This window comes from Ceratotherium simum, chromosome 20 (genome assembly GCF_057802395.1).
Source record: "Ceratotherium simum simum isolate JZ-2026a chromosome 20, ASM5780239v1, whole genome shotgun sequence".
NCBI lineage: Eukaryota > Metazoa > Chordata > Mammalia > Perissodactyla > Rhinocerotidae > Ceratotherium > Ceratotherium simum.
Window position 1 is genome coordinate 21,234,682 of NC_141919.1, and position 18,462 is coordinate 21,253,143.

General features: G+C 46.5%; 1 protein-coding gene across 1 annotated transcript in view; it reads right to left on the reverse strand.

Annotated features, from left to right (window-relative positions):
- TJP2 (tight junction protein 2) overlaps positions 1 to 18,040 on the reverse strand; it is a 125,204-nt gene extending 107,164 nt beyond the window's left edge. Inside the window, exon 1 of the mRNA XM_087444511.1 lies at positions 17,587 to 18,040. The gene's annotated coding sequence lies outside the window, so the exon portion shown is untranslated. The remainder of the gene's footprint in view (positions 1 to 17,586) is intronic.
- Positions 18,041 to 18,462: the final 422 nt, after the last annotated feature.

Here is an 18,462-nt window from a genome sequence, read left to right on the forward strand (position 1 = left end):
AGCCACGCTCACCCATTCCTGTGGGTGCCCAGTCAAATCAACCCCATGACACAGAGAAAGAGAGCTGTGGTTAAACAGGTTAATGTTTGTTTATTTTGCTGAGGAAGATTCACCCTGACCTAACATCTGTGCCAGTCTTCCTCTATTTTGTATGTGGGTCGCTGCCACAGCATGGCCACCAACAAGTGGTGTAGGTCCGTGCCTGGGAACCAAACCTGGGCCACCAAAGCGGAGCGCGCCAAACCTAACCACTAGGCCACGGGGCAGGCCCCTAAATGGGTTAATATTTAAACGTAGTTAAATAAGACTTGATTTGGATCCCACCTCTGCTGTTGAACACCTTGTGACCTCGAACAAGTTACTTGACCCTTCTGAACCTATTTCATCATCTGTACAACTGGAATCAGACCACAACGCAGGGGTGGTTTAATAATCAACGAGATGGTGTCCATGCATTCAATGGATATCATCTCCTCCCTCCTTCCTCCCACCTGTTCTTCCCTCTGTTCTTCTTTTTCCATTCCCAATACCTCTTCAAAAATCCTTCCTCAATCCTCATTTATCCGCAGGCAAAACAAGGTGCACTTACAAACTTCCGACTCTCCCCTGCAGCTACAACTCCCTTCAACACACAGTTAAAGAACCAGAAAAGCCCAAGGCTGAGTGGTTTTGTGGGAAAAACAGAGACTGGGAAACAGGCTGGCTGAAGGGTACAGGGACCCAGGGGCTGGAGTGAGTGATGGAAACTCTTAGAAAGGGAGGAACATAGGATCTTGGGGCCCAGCTCAGGTGGTACCCACCAACTGGGGAGGTTCTCCCTTACAAGATTTCCCAGATTTTTAACCTCTGCTGCTGAATAATTAAAAGCCAAAATTAAAATCATGTAATTGACTGCCCCTCCCAAATAACTTGCATCCATAATAATTCATGGATTCTTCAAGTACTCTCATTCCTAAGAAATAAAAAACTTTCAACTACTTACGTGAGGGAAATCTGCTCCCTCTAACTGTTGGTAGAAATTGCGTTCATGGGGCTGGCCCCGTGGCTCGGCGGTTAAGTGTGCACGCTCTGCTGCTGGCGGCCTGGGTTCGGATCCCAGGCACGCACCGACGCACTGCTTCTCCGGCCATGCTGAGGCCACGTCTCACATACAGCAACTAGAAGGATGTGCAACTATGACATACAACTATCTACTGGGGCTTTGGGGGGAAAAAAAAAGGAGGAGGATTGCCAATAGATGTTAGCTCAGAGCTGGTCTTCCTCAGCAAAAAGAGGAGGATTGGCATGGATGTTAGCTCAGGGCTGATCTTCCTCACCAAAAAAAAAAAAAAAAAAAAAACAAGAAAGAAATTGCGTTCATGTTACGTTTCTACTCTAAACCTAGAGTTGTAGGATTCTCGTGGGTCTCTTGCCTGGGAGCAGATGAGCGATGAGGCATTGCACAGAATTTAGAATACTGACAGGCACTCGCTTAAGTCAAGAAGGGCTTGGCCATTCGTTGGGTTAGGGAGATATCAGTCACCTCTGCTCTGCAATTTTAGGAAAGGGACAGAGTCTCTGGAACTTGGCGGGGACTACACCAGGTATGCTGAGATATAGCAGTCTGCTGCCGGTGGCTGGAGAGAGTATTTCACGTAATCCCAGTTTCACCTGCTGACACACTCGCCCACTCCTCAGCATGAACTGGGGTGCCACACTGCCCAGGACTGAAGTCCAGCTCCATCACTGACTAGCTGTGTGACCTTGGACAAGTCACTTAATGTCTCTTTGCCTCAGTTTCTTCATCTCTAAAGTGGGGCTAATAATAGCACTGACCTCACAGGGTTGTTTTAAAAATGAAATCAGCTGGGCCGGCCCCGTGGCTTGGTGGTTAACTGTGCGCGCTCCGATGCTGGTGGCCCGGGGTTTGGATCCCGGGCATGCACCGAGGCACCACTTCTCTGTCCATCCTGAGGCCGAGTTCCACATACAGCAACTAGAAGGATGTGCAGCTATGACATACAACTATCTACTGGGGCTTTGGGGGGAAAAATAAATAAATAAAATCTTTAAAAAAAAAAAAAAAAAATGAAATCAGCTATTACATGTAAAACACTTAGCACCTGTAATGTCCAGCATATACGATATGCCATGGAAGTGTGTGTTAGTTTCTTTTCCTTGCTAACTAGTTGCAGCTTCATTTTTTCCAGAAAGCTCTTAGGTTGAACCTCCAGACTGGGCTAGGTGCTTCTTCTTCTGCCCTCTCACATACTTTCTGCTTAATCTATCAAAACTGGAACCAAGATGAATTTAAATTACATATTTAAGTGTGTGCAGAGGATAGGGTGGATCCTCTGGGCCACAGAAAAAGATTAATTAAAGGAAAGGAGTCCTGGGCAGCGTTGAGGGGGTTTGAGTTCCACCTTGATCCAGGCCTGACACCAGCCTGGGTGTCAGACAGGGGTTTGGTTCTGGGCAGAGCCCCGCTCCGTGATCACAGTGTTGTGGCCAAGCTGGCTACAGAGCCTCAGTGTGGGACCCCACAGAGGAGCTTCATCCTGTCCCAAAGCTGTACTCTTGGGGAACCTGGGAGACACTCGGAGCTCAAGGCAGAAGAACCTGATCATGTGAGACCCAGTCTCGCTCTCCCTGGATATTGGTGGGAGATGGTGGAGTGTGCCATGATAGCTGCTGTGTTAATAGTTCTCTTGGTTTCAGGCAGAATAAGAAACTCTTAGTGTTAGTTTGCTAGCGCTGTCATAACAACATACCACAGACTGAGTGGCTTAAACAACACAAATCTCACTATTTATTTATCCCACAGTCCTGGAGGCTAGAAGTCCAAGACCAAGGTATTGACAGGGTTGTAGATGGCCATCTTCTTCCAATGTCTTTACATCATCTTCCCTCTGTCCATGTCTACGTGCAAATTTCCTCTTCTTATAAGGACGCCAGTCATATTGGATTAGGGTCCATCCTAATGACCTCATTTTACCTTGATTACCTCTGTAAGGTCCCTATCTCCAAAAAAAGTCACCTTCTGAGGTACTGGGGATTAGGACTCCAACATATGAATTTGGAGGGAGGGAGGTTACAATTCAACCCATAACACTGCCTAAAGTGAAAAAAAATATAAAGCTCTCATCAAGTTTTACCCTGTGATGGAAAAAGATGAAAGCCCAGAAATACCTGATGGCCTGGGATACATCCAGCCTGTGATTTGGTCCAGCAGATGATTTACAGCAAACCAGCTGGGAAAAAAAATTCTCCATGTTCAAGATGAGCCAATGTCTGACACTGTGAGAATGATCTGGTCTCTGGGAGCAGAAGCTGAACCCGTTAAAATATAACAGAACAAAGCCAAATCCCACTTAAAACTATTGTGAGCAACTAAAAAAGACTCTGGACAGCACTCTAGGGCCTGTGTGGGGAGTCCGATCAAGTGTCTGGCAGAACGTTCACTCAAGATCAAAGAACTGGCAGCGTCTCTTGGAGAAGAGAACAGGGTGATAAGTTGGAATCCGGGAAGGGAGACCACATTGATGACCAGGCAGGAAGATCCAGGAGGAAACTGCCTGATGTTCCAAAATCAAGCATGCATCTCACCACACAAGATGGAGAGAAAATCAATCTACACCAACACTGCAGAGGAAGAGGACGGAAAAGCAGACCCGACAGGTCATCTTAAGGACGTCAGATTGAGCAAGTCTTGATTGAACGTACAGTCCGAAACCTTCAGGAGAGAGGAAATGAAATGACGGGACTCTGTCAAGAGAAAGACACAGAGCTTGTTGGGATACTACCGTCAAGGCAGAGCCAGAGGAAGACAGGTCTGAAGCAAATGACTAGATGAGCTGTGAATGTGAGGAGGTCTCCAGAAAGACAGTCAAAGACCTTGAAGAAAAGACCTTGAAGAAAAGCTGGAAAGACCCTTTCCCTTCTTCTCAGAGCCAGCTTCTGCCCCTTGAAAAAAGAGCTCATGATCATTGGTTGAGTGTGGGAAGCTGGACAAAACCTCCCCCTTTCAAGACAAGGTTGCAGACCTGAGACAAAGAAAAACCAAAAGAGCAATGAAACTCGAGCCATACCAGTTCAGGGAGAAGGCAATATTACTGACACCCCCACCCCCTTTTTTTTGGCCCCCATTGACTCCCTTTTACAAGGAGGAAAATAAGGCTCAGAGTTAAGACACCTGCCCTAGATCACACGCTCTGAAGTGGCAGAGCCAATACTCAAGGCCAGGTCTGATTCTTGACTATTCTGTTCTAGTGCCTTCTAAAAGTGGATCCCCAGGCATCTGATGATCCAGGCAGAGCATTTGCTCCCTGATCCCTGGGTAGGGGGTGCTGCTTCCTCTGAGACAGGAGGGTCTCACACCTCTACCCTCAGACGGTCCTCCTAGCTGCAGACTTGCCTCCTCCCTCTCCTCCTTCTCTTTCCCAGTCTGCTGTTTTCAGTGGATCCAGATGTGAAGTTTGTGTCAAGGAGACATCCTCTTCCTTCTCCTCCAGTAAGTACCCCACCACCAGCATCACCAACCTGGCTCCCCACCAAGGGGTCACTGTCCTCCTCATCCTCCCTCCATGGGCTGGGGTTCTCCCTGGACACCCCCATCCAGAAAATGGAAGTGAGTTACCTCCAGGGTTCCCTGAGCTTCCACATGACCCTAATAGTCAAGGTCCTGAAATACCACAAGGTTTTTAAGATATTTCGTTTTAAATTTTTCTATAAAATATTTCTAAACTATATATATATTTTAAACAACCTCTTTTTTACATAAGTGGTTCTATTTTTTTCCAAATTGCATCTTGATAGTATTATAAATTTTAGGTTACCTGTTACCATGATTTAATTATGCTCATTATATTATTCACTCTACTAAAAATAAAGAGTAAATTTTAATTTGATGAGTCAGCTCACTAGTCCTTAAACAATATACTTTTTTGAGCAGTTCAGCCACCAGACACATTTGAAATAGCAAAACACCTCCTTCTGCCAATGGTTCTATGTATCACAGTTAAAAGAGAAAGGTAAAGAAAGTTTCTTTTTGATCTCAATTAATTTTAATTGACTTCAAAAAATTATGTTTTTACAGGTCTGTCTTCCTGAGCATTCTGGGATGGCCTAGAAGGTGATACAATGTTGTATTCATCCTTGCATCTCCAGAGTCTCTCCTTGCTCAGAAACCAGCTTATGGTAGATACCCAATAATATCAGGGTTTACTTCCTAATTAAGTGGCAGCAGGGTGTAATGGTTAAGATACTGCACTCTAGAACCAGACTACCTGTGTTCGAATCCCAGCTTCACACTTAATTAGCTGTGTGATCTAGGCAAGTCTTTTAACCTATCCAGGACCTTGGTTTCCTCATCTGTAAAAGGGAGATAATAATAGCACCTACCTGTTAAAGCTGGGTGAGAATAAAATTTAATGAATATATATGTAAAACACCTAGGGCCTGGACCATACGAAGTGCTATCTAAGTGCTAGCCACGATTATTATTTCCTCAGTAAATGTTTATTGGCCCAGGTTACAATGGACTGAATGTTTAGGTTCCCCCCCAAATTCATATGTCCAAGCCCTGACTCCCAGCGTGATGGTACTTGGAGGTGGCACCTATGGGAAATAGCTAGGCTCAGATTAGGTCAGGAGAGCAGGACCCTCCTGATGGGACAAGTGCCCTTATAAGAAGAGGAAGAGAGACATCTCGCTCTCTCTCCACACACATATACCTAAGAAAGGCCATGTGAGCACACTGCAAGAAGGTGGCCTTGTGCAACCCAGGAAGGGGGCCTCACAGGAACCTGATCATGCTGGCACCTTGATCTTGGACTTCCAGCCTCCAGAACTGTGGAAAACAAATGTTTGTTGTTTAAGCCACCGAGTCTATGGCGTTTTGTTATGGAAGCCTGAGCTGACTGTCCTAGATCCAGCTCAGACAGGTCTTTCAGTTCACTGGGTACCATTTCCTCAATCCACCCTAGGTTCCTCAACCCCGGTTTTCCGTGCTCCCGACTGGACCACGTCAATCTTCCCAGTGTCCACTCAGATCTCCTCATGGGCCTACTCTTTGGCAGCTGAGGTGCTTATTAACCTTTGATCTGCATATCTACCTCCATCTGGAGGACTCCTGGCTCTCCTGGTGCGGCTCCCTGCCTAACCAGTCCTTCCAGCCTTCACCACCACCCACACTCCAGAAGATAACAGCACACTGCCCAGGGCATCAACATTCGGATCTCCCATCCCTCCCTGTTCCAGCTCCCCTTGCACCTGCTGCTGGACCAGACTCTGTTTCCCTTGTGTCACTTCTCAGTCTCTAATTATATATTTGTGTTTACCTGTTTACTATCCGCCTCCCCCTCTAGATTGCAAGCTCTGCTCTGAGGGCAAAGACCTATTTTGCTGTCATTGTATCCATTTCCTATGAGTTTTCTAGTCCAACCCGACACCCATTCATTCCTTCACTCATTCATTCCCTGGACAACCACTGAGCCACTCCCTTTCAAACACTGATTGACACTGGACACACACATAACACCAAACCATCGCTGTCCTTAATAATAACCCAGTCTAATGGAGTGACGAGTGACTGCAACCCAGCACAGTGTAACAGGGATGCAAGTGACCACGGGGAAGTCTTCACCGAGAAAGTACTTGAGTTAGGTCTTAATAATATGAGTAGACGTTCCTTAGGCAGGCTGATGCAAGGATCTGAGGCATCCCGGGTAGAGGGGAATGTATCTCCAAGAGCCAGAAAAGCGAAACAGCCAAGAGCGTTCTCGGTCCCGTAAGCAGAACGAGCTGGCAGGAATGCAGCCTGCGGTGCACCTATGAGCCCAGGGCTGAGGGAGGCAGGGATGCCTTCTGACATTAGGCTCTGCACAGAGCAAGCGTATGGCAGATACCACTCCCTCCAGCTAACACACCCTGCCCCTTGCCTAGATGTCAATAAACCATTATTTAGTGAACACGTCCACTGTGCCAGCCACTGAGATAAGCACTCTACATGCATTATCTTGTTTAATTTTCACAACAACCTTAAGAGGTAGATATAAAATCTCCCAGTTTTCAGATGAAGAAATTCAGGCACCAAGTGACTCAGTAACTTCCCTGAGGCCACACAGATAATAACCAGTGGAGGTGTGATTCCTACCCAGGTTGGTCCGAATACAAAATTCATGCCTTCTGACACCCATTAAGCCTGGGCAGGTGCCATAGGGCCCTTGGCATGGCCCCGTCATAATGAAATGTAATTGCCTCTTTACTTATTTGTCTCCCTCTAGAACGTGGGTCTCATGAGGGCAGAGACTTTGCTCTGCTCACCATTATATCCCTAGCACCTGGCACAATGCCTGGCAGGGTATAGGCATCAATAGTGCATGTTAAGAATGAATAAACGCACGAATGAACAAGACTTTGAACTATTTTCCAATGTGTACCACTGCCCTTCTCTGTCCCTGAAGTGAAGGAATCCCAGTTATCATCCTGAAACCAAGATCTGAGTGCAAAACCCAAGGTCACTTCTGCCCTCTCCCACTTTGGTCAGAGGGAGAGAAGCTCCTACAGCACCAGACCCTGAAGCTGCACGGACAGACCCCTTCCCCAAGTGCAGGGGCTTCCATCACCATCCTCACTTCCCATCCTCATCCCCATCTATGCACAAAATAGCTAACATCCTTTGAAAACACTGCTGACAAGGTCAGCCCTTGGCTGGCATCTGGGAACTTGGATGTTTGGAAGGTTACCACCATTCCCACGAGACTGATAAGAGTGGCTCACTGTCCCTAAACTATTTGTGCTAACAATATGGTTTCTGCTGACCACCTGCTTTCTCTCTGGGAGTCAAAACTTTTTGGTACTTGCTATGCACAGGATGTCAACATAACAAGTCCCCAGGTAAAACCCTGGGCACTGAGTCTTTAATGAACACGTGAATGTCGGCAACATTTCACATGCTGTCACAACTAGTTGCTGTTGGATTAAGCATGTCCCATGTGACTTCCACTGGGAGAGGACACATGGAGCCTTGTGTCTGGTTTCCTCCATCCTCACTCCATGCACCTTTTCCCTTGGGTGACTTTGCTTGGTGTCCTTTCACTGTAATAATCGTAGTGGTGAGGATGACTATATGCAAAGTCTTGTGAGTCCTCCGAGTGAATCATCGAAACTGGGGGTGGTCTTAAGGATCCCGAGACACTGTCTCTCCACAGAAGCAAGACTGTGAAATACTTCCTGTCCATTAACCAGAGGAATCACACACCCAGAGCTGCAGGGGCCAGGCAGATATGTACAAGTGTGCAACCAGCTAAGTAGGACTGGGGACAAACAGGCGAGGCTAAAGTAGGCAGTGCCACTCACCTCCTGTCGGCCCCAGCCCGTCCCAGGCAGAGCGGGGAGGTTAGTCTACAACCACTGACATAACCCTCTCGTTCTGCTCGGTGCCCTCAACGATAACACAGAACACCTTGGGGGAGGCTTTGGCCTTTTTCCAAAACCCAAGAGAAAGGCTTTACATCCTCAGATACAATGAAGATTCCTATAAAATATAAAATAAAATTAGGGGGCCTTTGTCTTGACTTTGTGAAACCACCAGGAAGGGTGGCACACAGCTCAATTTCAGAGGACCCGACAGCAGTGGGCCACCGCCCTTCTGGGATTTCTTTTCTGTAGCAAATCTTCTGACCTTTACAATGTGGATTGTCAGCGCCCACTCTCAGAATCGGCTTATACTGAGTTATGTTAAGGAGACTAGACACACAGTAGCACGGATCTTAAAGCTATTAAGCTGAGCAGGCAAATGCATGAAAGGAGGAAAACTAACCTGACAGTCACTGCTTGCACTAAGGACTCTTGCTGCTGGCTTACAAAGCTTGCTTCCCGTGGCTCTGGGTTATGATTAGCACTGACAGGCAAGGAGAGGAGTCAGTCATGACTCCAGGATTGTGGCCTGAAGGACTAAAGGGGCTCCCTCATCTTTTTTTTAAAGATTTTATTTATTTTATTTTTTCCCCCCAAAGCCCCAGTGGATAGTTGTATGTCGTAGCTGCACATCCTTCTAGTTGCTGTATGCGGGACTCGGCCTCAGGATGAACGGAGAAGTGGTGCCTCGATGCGCACCCGGGATCCGAACCCGGGCCGCCAGCATCGCAGCGCGCGCACTTAACCGCCAAGCCACAGGGCCGGCCCAGGGGCTCCCTCATCTTATGAAGGAAAGTCTACACTCGACCCAGTGGCCCTAAGCAGCACATCCCACTACCAGTAATGCTGGCCTTCCTGAAAGTGGTGGAAAGGCGAGGCTTACACAATGACAACACCCACCACCTCAGTGACAGCCCAGTCCCTCCAATGCAACCAACACGCCAGATGTGTCCTCGCTCCCCTGTTTACGTGGAGTGTGTGGGGCCCTCGCTGGCCTTGGTCTCCTCATAACCCTGTGCCCATGCCTTCCCCATCTCAGAGGCCTCTCTTCTTCCAGCCATCTCTCCCCACCAGACCCCTATGCTTCAGGTCCCAGCACTTGTCTATGCCCCCCATCAATGGGACCCACTTCCCTGGCTCCACCAATCTCCCGTATGCACAGGACGCACGAGCCAGCCTCTAGCCTTGTCCCTTCCCTCTCTTGCTCCAGTCCCACACTTCCAAATGTCTCCAAATCACTGGTTCTCAAAACGTGGTCCCCAAACCAGCAGAATCAGCATCTCCTGGATGCTGGTTAGAGATGCAGATTCTCAGGCCCCCACCCCAGACCTACTGAATCAAACTCCAAAAACTCAGGGGAAAGGGCCAGCAATGTGTTTTAACAAGCCCTGCAGGTAATTCAGACACAGGCTAATGTTTGAGAACCACTGCACCACACACTCCCACTTGCTTACCCCATCGCTGTCTCTAACAATTCTCAAATGGAAGTAATTTTCTTTTTCTAAATCTAGCTGATTTCCCTACTTCTCTTAATGCTACCTACATTACCAGTAATATAAGATCAAAGCAGCACAACCCAAGTTGAATATAGTGGGCCTCCAAAATGCAACAGGTATTTAAAAAATTCGTGATGGGGGCCAGCCCCGTGGCTTAGTGGTTAAGTGCACGCACTCCACTACTGGCAGCCCGGGTTCAGATCCCGGGCACGCACCGACGCACTGCTTGTCCAGCCATGCTGAGGTGGTGTCCCACATACAGCAACTATGACATACAACTAGCTACTGGGGCTTTGAGGAGATAAAGGGAAAAAAAAAAATTCATGATGGATTTGTAACTGTAGAGCATGAAGATAATTCTCCGCATGGCTATAGAGAAAAAACACTGCCAGGCAGCTTGAGAAGGAAAGAACAAAAATGTACTAACTCGGGGCCGGCCCCGTGGCTTAGCGGTTAAGTGCGCGCACTCCACTACCAGCCGCCCGGGTTCAGATCCGGGCGCACACGGACGCACGGCTTCTCCGGCCATGCTGAGGCCGTGTCCCACATACAGCAACTAGAAGGATGTGCAACTATGGCATACAGTTATCTACTGGGGCTTTGGGGGAAAAAAGAGGAGGAGGATTGATAATAGACGTTAGCTCAGAGCCAGTCTTCCTCAGCAAAAAGAGGAGGATTAGCATGGATGTTGGCTCAGGGCTGATCTCCCTCTCACACACACACACACACACACACACACACACACACACACAAAATGTACTAACTCAGGCAAAAATGTCCATCAATCTGCCTCCTTTTGAGAGTACTTCAAAATAAAATAAAGAATACCCTAATAAAATATATAAGCAATTAATTAATATGATTTTAAAGTATATTATTGTATATTTTAACTAAGTAGAATGGACAGATGTTAACACAATATTAAACAATATTTTAAAGTGTTTAAAATGTCCACCATCGGCACCAATACATTTTTTTGGTGTGTTATTAACCTTTGAGAGGTGCGTGATTTTTTAGAAGGCGTTAAATCAGCATGTAGAATAGTATGTCCCTGGTCTACTCACTCCCCTTCACCTCATTTGGAACAGCAGGTACCACTGGCACTAGGCCCTAAGGCAAATAACAAGATGAGCCAAAACTGAAATAAACTTCAAAAGAGCAGCGGACTCAATTTACATTTTCAGCATTCTTCTAAACCATTGAAACTAGGGAATCTATTCAAAACTGATTTTCCTCTTTATCTAGTTTTCCCTTAGAAAAGAATTAAAAACAAGTCAAGAAAGAAAAGCCTAATAAATAAGCATATAAAAAGATGTTCGACATCATTAGCCAGCAGAGAAGTGTGAATCAAAACCACTTCACACCAACGAGGAAGGCTAAAAGAAAAAAAGACATACAATAAGTGTTGATGTGGATGTGGAGAAACTGGAACCCGCATACATTGCTGGTGGGATTGTAAGCTGGTGCAGCCACCTTGGAAAACAGTCTGGCAGTTTCTGAAAATGTTAAACAGAATTATCATATGTTTTCCACTTCTATGTATGTACCCAAAAGAAATGAAAACATATGTCCACATAAAAACCTTATACATGAATGTTCATAGCAGCATTATTCCTAATAGCCAAAAAAGTAGAAAAAGTTCAACTGTCCATCAACAGATGAATGGATAAACAAAATGTAGTATACACATAAATGGAATATTATAAGAATAAAGCAGGGGCTGGCCCAGTGGTGCAGTGGTTAAGTGTGTGCGCTCCACTTCGGTGGCCCGGGGTTCGCAGGTTTGGATCCTGGCGAGCACCGACGCACCGCTCATCAAGCCATGCTGTGGTGGAGTCCCATATAAAGTAGAGGAAGATGGGCACAGATGTTATCCCAGGGCCAATCATCCTCAGCAAAAAAAAAAAGAGGAGGATTGGCATCAGATGTTAGCTCAGGGCTGATCTTCCTCACAAAAATATAAAATAAAAAATAAATTAAAAAAAAACAAGAATAAATCATTGATACAGGCTACAGTATAGATCAATGTTGTAAACATTATGCTAAGTGAAAGAAGCCAGACATACAGGACCATATATTGTATAATTCCATTTATATGAAATGTCCAGAATAGGCAAATCTATAGACAGAAAGTAGATTAGAGGTTGCTTAGGGCGAGGGACATAAGGGATTGGGAGGTGCCAGCTAAGGGGTTCATGGAGGGGTGGTGTTCTTTTTAGGGCAATAAAAATGTCCTAAAATTGATTGTAGTGATGGTTATACAACTCTGTGAATGAACTCAAAACCAATGAATTGTACACTTTAAATAGATGCATGGTATGGTATGTGAATTATGTCGCCTTGAAATTGTTTTTTAAAAAATGGCCTAAAGCTAGAAAAGAATTACAAACAGACTCAGTTAACTAAAAAGTATTAAGTACCTTAATGTGTAGCTTTTTCTGTCTCCTTTGCATTGTAAATTTCTCCCAAATGCAGATGAGATAGCTTTTCATTATCCTTTGACAGCTTACAAGCACTTTTACAAATATGGTCCTTTTGAGTCCTTACTATAATCTTAGAGGGAGATAATTATTCCCCTAATTTTATATTCCAGGAGGTGGTGGCTCTGAGTTTATAAGGTTTACTCCTGCTCAGTCAGCTAGTCAAGGTAAATATCAGTTCTTCTGCACCTAAATTCTGTGCCCTTTCTTCTACATGTGTAGCATCTCCAGGCACCACGTAGATACTGTCAGGCCAGTGTGCAGAGATGGCCAGCTGACCGATCTCAATAATAATAACGACCAAGACTTTTCTGGGAGCTGGACTAGCAATACTAATGCTACACTCAAGCAAGTAAAATCTAACTGATCACTCATCAGAGGTCTTGTGGCTCCACGGAAAGAACCCTTTGCTCTTTGGAATTTATTACAGTTTTGGCTCATCTTTTTCTTTGCCTCAGGACCTAGCGCACGTAGCATATGATGTTCCAAAAGATCTGAGTGAAGAATTAACGAATATGTAGCTTCTTGGTGGTGAAAGGGAGATAGTAGGCAGGGATTTATTATTCTACATGGAAGGACCATGGAAACTACCATGATCTAGAGTAGGAAGACCAAGGTTGGCTTCAGTTTTTTCATCTGTAAAATGAGAAAAAAAGAAATACCTCTATCAAGGTCATTATAAAGATTTAATGAGAATATATCTGAAAATATCTTATTTGCAATAGGCACTCAACAGATGCTAAATCAAATAGTCCAGTACCTTGATCTCTCCTAGGGAGACCAGTGGGTTCTTCTGGACATTCAGGATTCTAAACCTCAGATCTCAAGAATGATGATCAGCATCAAAAAGTGTTGATTAGATTTACCACACCTGAAACAATGACACAATGACTACCTAATTTTAATGAAGAATTCATTATTCATTTTATTTCATGTTTAATATGACATTGTGTTCTCTTGTACCTTCAGATTAATTTTTCAATTATCTTAGTTTGCATACGTGTGTTTATACTAGAGTCTCTCAAACCTAATTATATATCAGAATCACATACAGTGCTATTAAACCTACAGATTCCAATGCAAAGATTCTCATTCAGTAGGTCTGGAGTAGTTGGAGAGTTTCCATGTTTACTAAATTCCCCACAGGATTCCCCAGGCATCACTGAATCACTGGTAAAACCATTCATTGGACAACATCTAAGGAAAAAATTGATTGATTTTTTCTTATGTGTGGACTACAAAATAGCATTTGTTCACCAAATAAAACACTGAACTATATTGCTATTTCAAAAGAGAACATAGTGGAGGAGGAGAAATCTTTTCTCTTTTGCCTTACTAGAATTATAAGGAAATAACATTTTGAAATTCTGCGAATATAAGAATCTCCTGAAGACGGAGAATTTTCTGCCAAATCTTAGCCATTTGAATTATCTTCATTCATCATTTCAAAGGGAATTTTCAATCAAAGGAAGCTGTAAGTTCCTTCCTATAAGTTGATAGCCTCATTCTGATGAAAGAAATAATATAAGAAAAGTCAAAGGTGTTACAGAAAAAAAAAATCTGGAATGTCAAGGATCTCCCATTAATCAGCTATTTATTAAATCTTCCCAATCTCTCTGATCACTTATGTATTCTGAACCACATTCTTGATCTATAACAACGAATTTTTCTTTTTTTTTTTTTGTGAGGAAGATCAGCCCTGAGCTAACATCCATACCAATCCTCCTCTTTTTGCTGAGGAAGACTGGCCCTGGGCTAACATCCATGCGGATCTCCCTCCACTTTATGTGGGACGCTGCCACAGCATAGTCTGACAAGCGGTGCGTTGGTCCACGCCTGGGATCCGAACCCGGCAGCCAGCAGTGGAGCGCGCGCACTTAACCGCTACGCCACAGGGCCAGCCCCAACAATGACTTTCTTACATCATAAGTGAAACCATTTTTATTAGTTTGCCAATTCATATATATGTTCTCACTGAAAAGTGTGTCCTCAAACCACAAGCAGGACAATTTTAAAGAGACACAGATAATTAGCATTATTACAAAGCTTTTCTGAAATATGCAAACATTTTTACAACTAGAAAAAAATGCCATTGGACTCATTTAACCTTAAAGCAATAACAAAATAGTTTGGAGTATTTTGGAAAATTATTTCGAATCTTCTTTCTGAAGTCTTGCTGTGACCTCCTATATTTACCAAGCAACAACTTTTTTCCTTAGGCTTTATTCCAACGACTTTGAAAACTGAGTTTGAGTCAGTGTTTAAAAAAACTAAACCCAATATAAACAAGACACCTAAAATAAAGCCAGTTAAAAAAAAAGCACAGAAATAGATAGTACCAGGCATCTACGCTTAGTTAATTAGTGCAGTTAGAGCCGCGGGTAGCTCCATTCCTTTCCAGCCAAACCAAAAAGGAAAGCCTCATGGGTTTATGGTTGTCTCTATTAAAAGAAAGCAAAGGAATTCAGAACCTGGAGCTAGCGCGCCATGTCCACCAGGCCAGTGACCTAGGAATCTCCAAATATTTGCTCATATTCTGCGAATACAATTCTACTTTTACTTTACATTCCTATTCCACCTATTCTGTACCCTACAAAAAATACCGTTAACAGTATCCAGAAGCTCAGGGGCTGGGGAGAAGCGGGGAATGGGGTATAGTTGAATGGGTACAGAGTTTCTGTTTGGGACGATGAAAAAGTTCTGGAAACAGATAGTGGCGATAGCTGCACAACATCGTGAACGTGCTTAATGCCACTGAATTGTACTGTGGGAGATCAGAATTGGCCACCCCAACGTGTGTCTCTTTGGCTTGATTTTTTTTTTTCTGTTTTTTGAGGAAGAGTGGCCCTGAGCTAACATCTGTTGCCAATCTTCCTTTTTTTTTCTTTTTTCTCCCCAAAGCCCCAGTACATAGTTGTATATCCTTCTCGTTCTTCTATGTGGCACGCCACCTCAGCATGGCTTGATGAGAGGTGAGTAGGTCTGTGCCCAGGATCAGAACCAGCGAATGCCAGCCGACCAAGCTGAACGCTCGAACTTAACCGCTAGGCCACTTGGCCGGCCCTTGGCTTGATTATTTTTAAAAACAAAAGACTCTGAAAGAAACTTTGACCTTCCTCCTAACTGCCTAAAAGAATTTAAGATAAAGGCCTATTCCAGGAAGAAGCTAATACCATAACATAACTACAGTGTAATGTAAAATGTGTCTCTCTCAGGTGGGCCTGACAAACACTTGTTTAACAAACATTTCCATTTCCATCTCCATGTGAATTGCCTTCCTCCCCTTTGAAGCCCCAAACCACTATTGGCAACATCCTCCTTTGTCTTTAGCTGAAGATGGTATTTAAGGTGGCGGCTTTGGCCATTCTAGCGAGTCACTCAGTTTTCCTGGGTTTCTCCCCTGTATACATGTTAGTAAACTAAGTTTGTATGTTTACCAACTCTGATTTTTTCCTGTAATCCTCTCTCATGTCAACTTAATTCTTAGACCAGCCAGAAGGAGGTAGAGGGTAGAGGAATTGTCTTCCTCCCATACAGTATACTTAAAAATGGTTAAAATGGTAAATGTTATGTCTATTTTACCATAATAACAACAACAAAAGTATCCAGAAACAAAAAAGTCACAGGCTAGTATGCTAACCACTTGTCCAAATCTTGCTAAGGAGCCTGTCACCCTGGGGTGGAGGGGCTGTGACGCACGTGGCTGTGGTGTGTTTGTCCTGGTCTGACAAAATGAAGGTTCAAATGGAGGACTGGATGGAAACGTAGTGTAAATCACTTCTTTACACTGGACAGAAAACTTCCAGTGCTTCACAAACGTTACTATGCAAACGGTCCGATCTTGATGCAGCAGGTCTGGGTCGGCCTGAGATCCTGTATTTTTAATAGGCCCCCAGGTGAAGCCGCTGCTGCCGGACCATGGACCTCACTTGAAGCAGCAAGGCCCCAGAGCACTTGAAAGTAAACAGACTGTCACCCTATCGGTCTGACCATCTAGAACCACGGTCCCCTCACCCTGAGGAAACGCAGAGGGTTGATCGTATCTTTCAAGCCAATTGGTTAAGGACTGAACTTACGTACCAACCACCGCTTGTAAAAATGCGTGGAGAAGCTTGGATAGAAGGACTGACCGAAGGGACCTCCCAGGAGCACCCACCCACCTCCGGGACTAGGAAGCAGCCACGGAGGATAAGGATAGTCGACAGACAGGCAGTTTCGCTGAAAGCCCTCATGCAGACTTCAAAACGGTCTTGAAAATACCCTTGTCAAACTCGACGAATGCCTGGAATTCAGTGGCCTCTATCCAACATAAAGGTCTCCAACTCAGCTTTGATTTAGTTCCCTATAGAAGAATCTTGCAGTGCAGCCCTTGAAAACGGACCACGCCCAGCATGTTGATAAGCTCGGCTCCTCCCTTACAAATGGCTCAGAAAGTGAAAAAAAAAAAAAAAAGTAAGGTGCTCGAAAGCTCTGCGACGCTGGGGGCAGAGATCCTGGCTCTGCGGGCTGCGCGGGCAGGCGAGCAGCTCCGGGGCTGTGCAGTCGGGCTCTCAGGTGTGCGGAGTTTTCCACCCCGCAGCTGAGATCGGCTGGCAGCTCAGGCAGCCCCCACCTGCTTTCAACTAACCAGCGCCTCCCTCGGCCCTCGGCCCAGGGCACCAGCTCCTGCCCTCTCCAGATACCGCACACGCTGGCTGCGCCAACAGAAACTCAGAGGCCCTCTTAATCTGGTTAAAGAGAAGCTCAACAGAAAGTGAAACAGTTCCCATCCCTTGGAGGAGAAGGCTCTAGGCCAGGTAGAAAAAAGAAGGTGGCTCCCAGGCACCTGTAGCTGCCCCAGTTGTGTGCTCGATGCCACTTCCGGGCGATTCCCCAAGAGAAACCCTGTGATGCGCTATCGTCCCCGGGGCGCGGGGGGGAAGAGGAGGCAAAAGTCAGTTAAGCACCCCCGGAGAGGAAATAATCAATGCCCAGTAAAGTACACCCCAAATCCACTCGCATTTACTCGAGCTGCTCCTCATCTCCGCCCGCACGACCGATCCAGGGTGCAAGCGCCCCGCCGCACCCCGCAAATCCCTCCCTCGCCAAAGCCGGGACAGGAGGAAGGCAGCCTGGCGACGCCGGAGCCTGGGCTGCCGCGCCTGGGGCGGCTCTCCTCCGGCCGCCCGGCCGGCGCTCGGGGCCCGGGGAAGCAGAGAGAGGAGGGTACTCGCCTGGAGGCGGGTGGCGGCCGCCGTCGGCGGAGTCGGGCGCAGGGTGCGGGCGGCTCTTGGCAGCGCTCGGGCGCGCTCCGACGCGGCGCCGGCTGCTGGGCCCGCGTCCCCTGCGCTCCCCGCGCGCCTCGCTGGCGGCGCCTCGCCGGAGCCGGAGTCCAGGAGGCTGCCGCGGGAATGGGCGGGCGCGAGTGGCCTCGGCCGCTGCTCCGGTGTATTATTGTGACTCAAGCTATTTCCTGTTTGGAGGTTTGGGAGAAAGAAAAAAAAATATCCAGGGTGGGGGCAGGGGGCGGTGGGCGGCGGCGAGCCAGACAGCGGCGACCCGGAGGGGACGAGGGTGGGCAGCGGCTGTCACCTGCCTCCTTGAGCCCCCGAGGGTGCCAGGCGTGCGAGCTCGGGGAAGGAGACGCAGCTTCTTGCAGCGCTACTTTGGGGTGTCGGGAAGGACCGAGGGGAGCGTCACACACGCCACCCAGCGGTGGGGCAGGGGCTGCGACCCCGGAGACCGCCTCGTCCTCGAGCCGGCACGCCCACCCCCCTACCTCTTCGCTTCTCTGCAAAACCGCCGCTGAGCTTTCTTCCCGCCCAAAGGCTGGTGGAATTCGCTGTGCTCCTTTCTTTATTCGTGCCCGGGTCGGCTTTCTGATCCTCCCCAGGGGTGCTGGCAAAGAAGCGCCCCGCTCTGCCACCTTTAGAAGACCACGGGAGGGATGGTTGTGGGCCACTGCGGATGTCTGTTTGGTGGTGTTGGGGTCTTTGTTTTTGTTTAGGGGGATGCGAAGAAGGTTCATGATTTTGGTGAAAAGTTAACTTTTATGATCAGCTTCCGTTCCCCTCCTCCCTTCCTTTCCCCTTCGCCCTTAGCCGGAATCG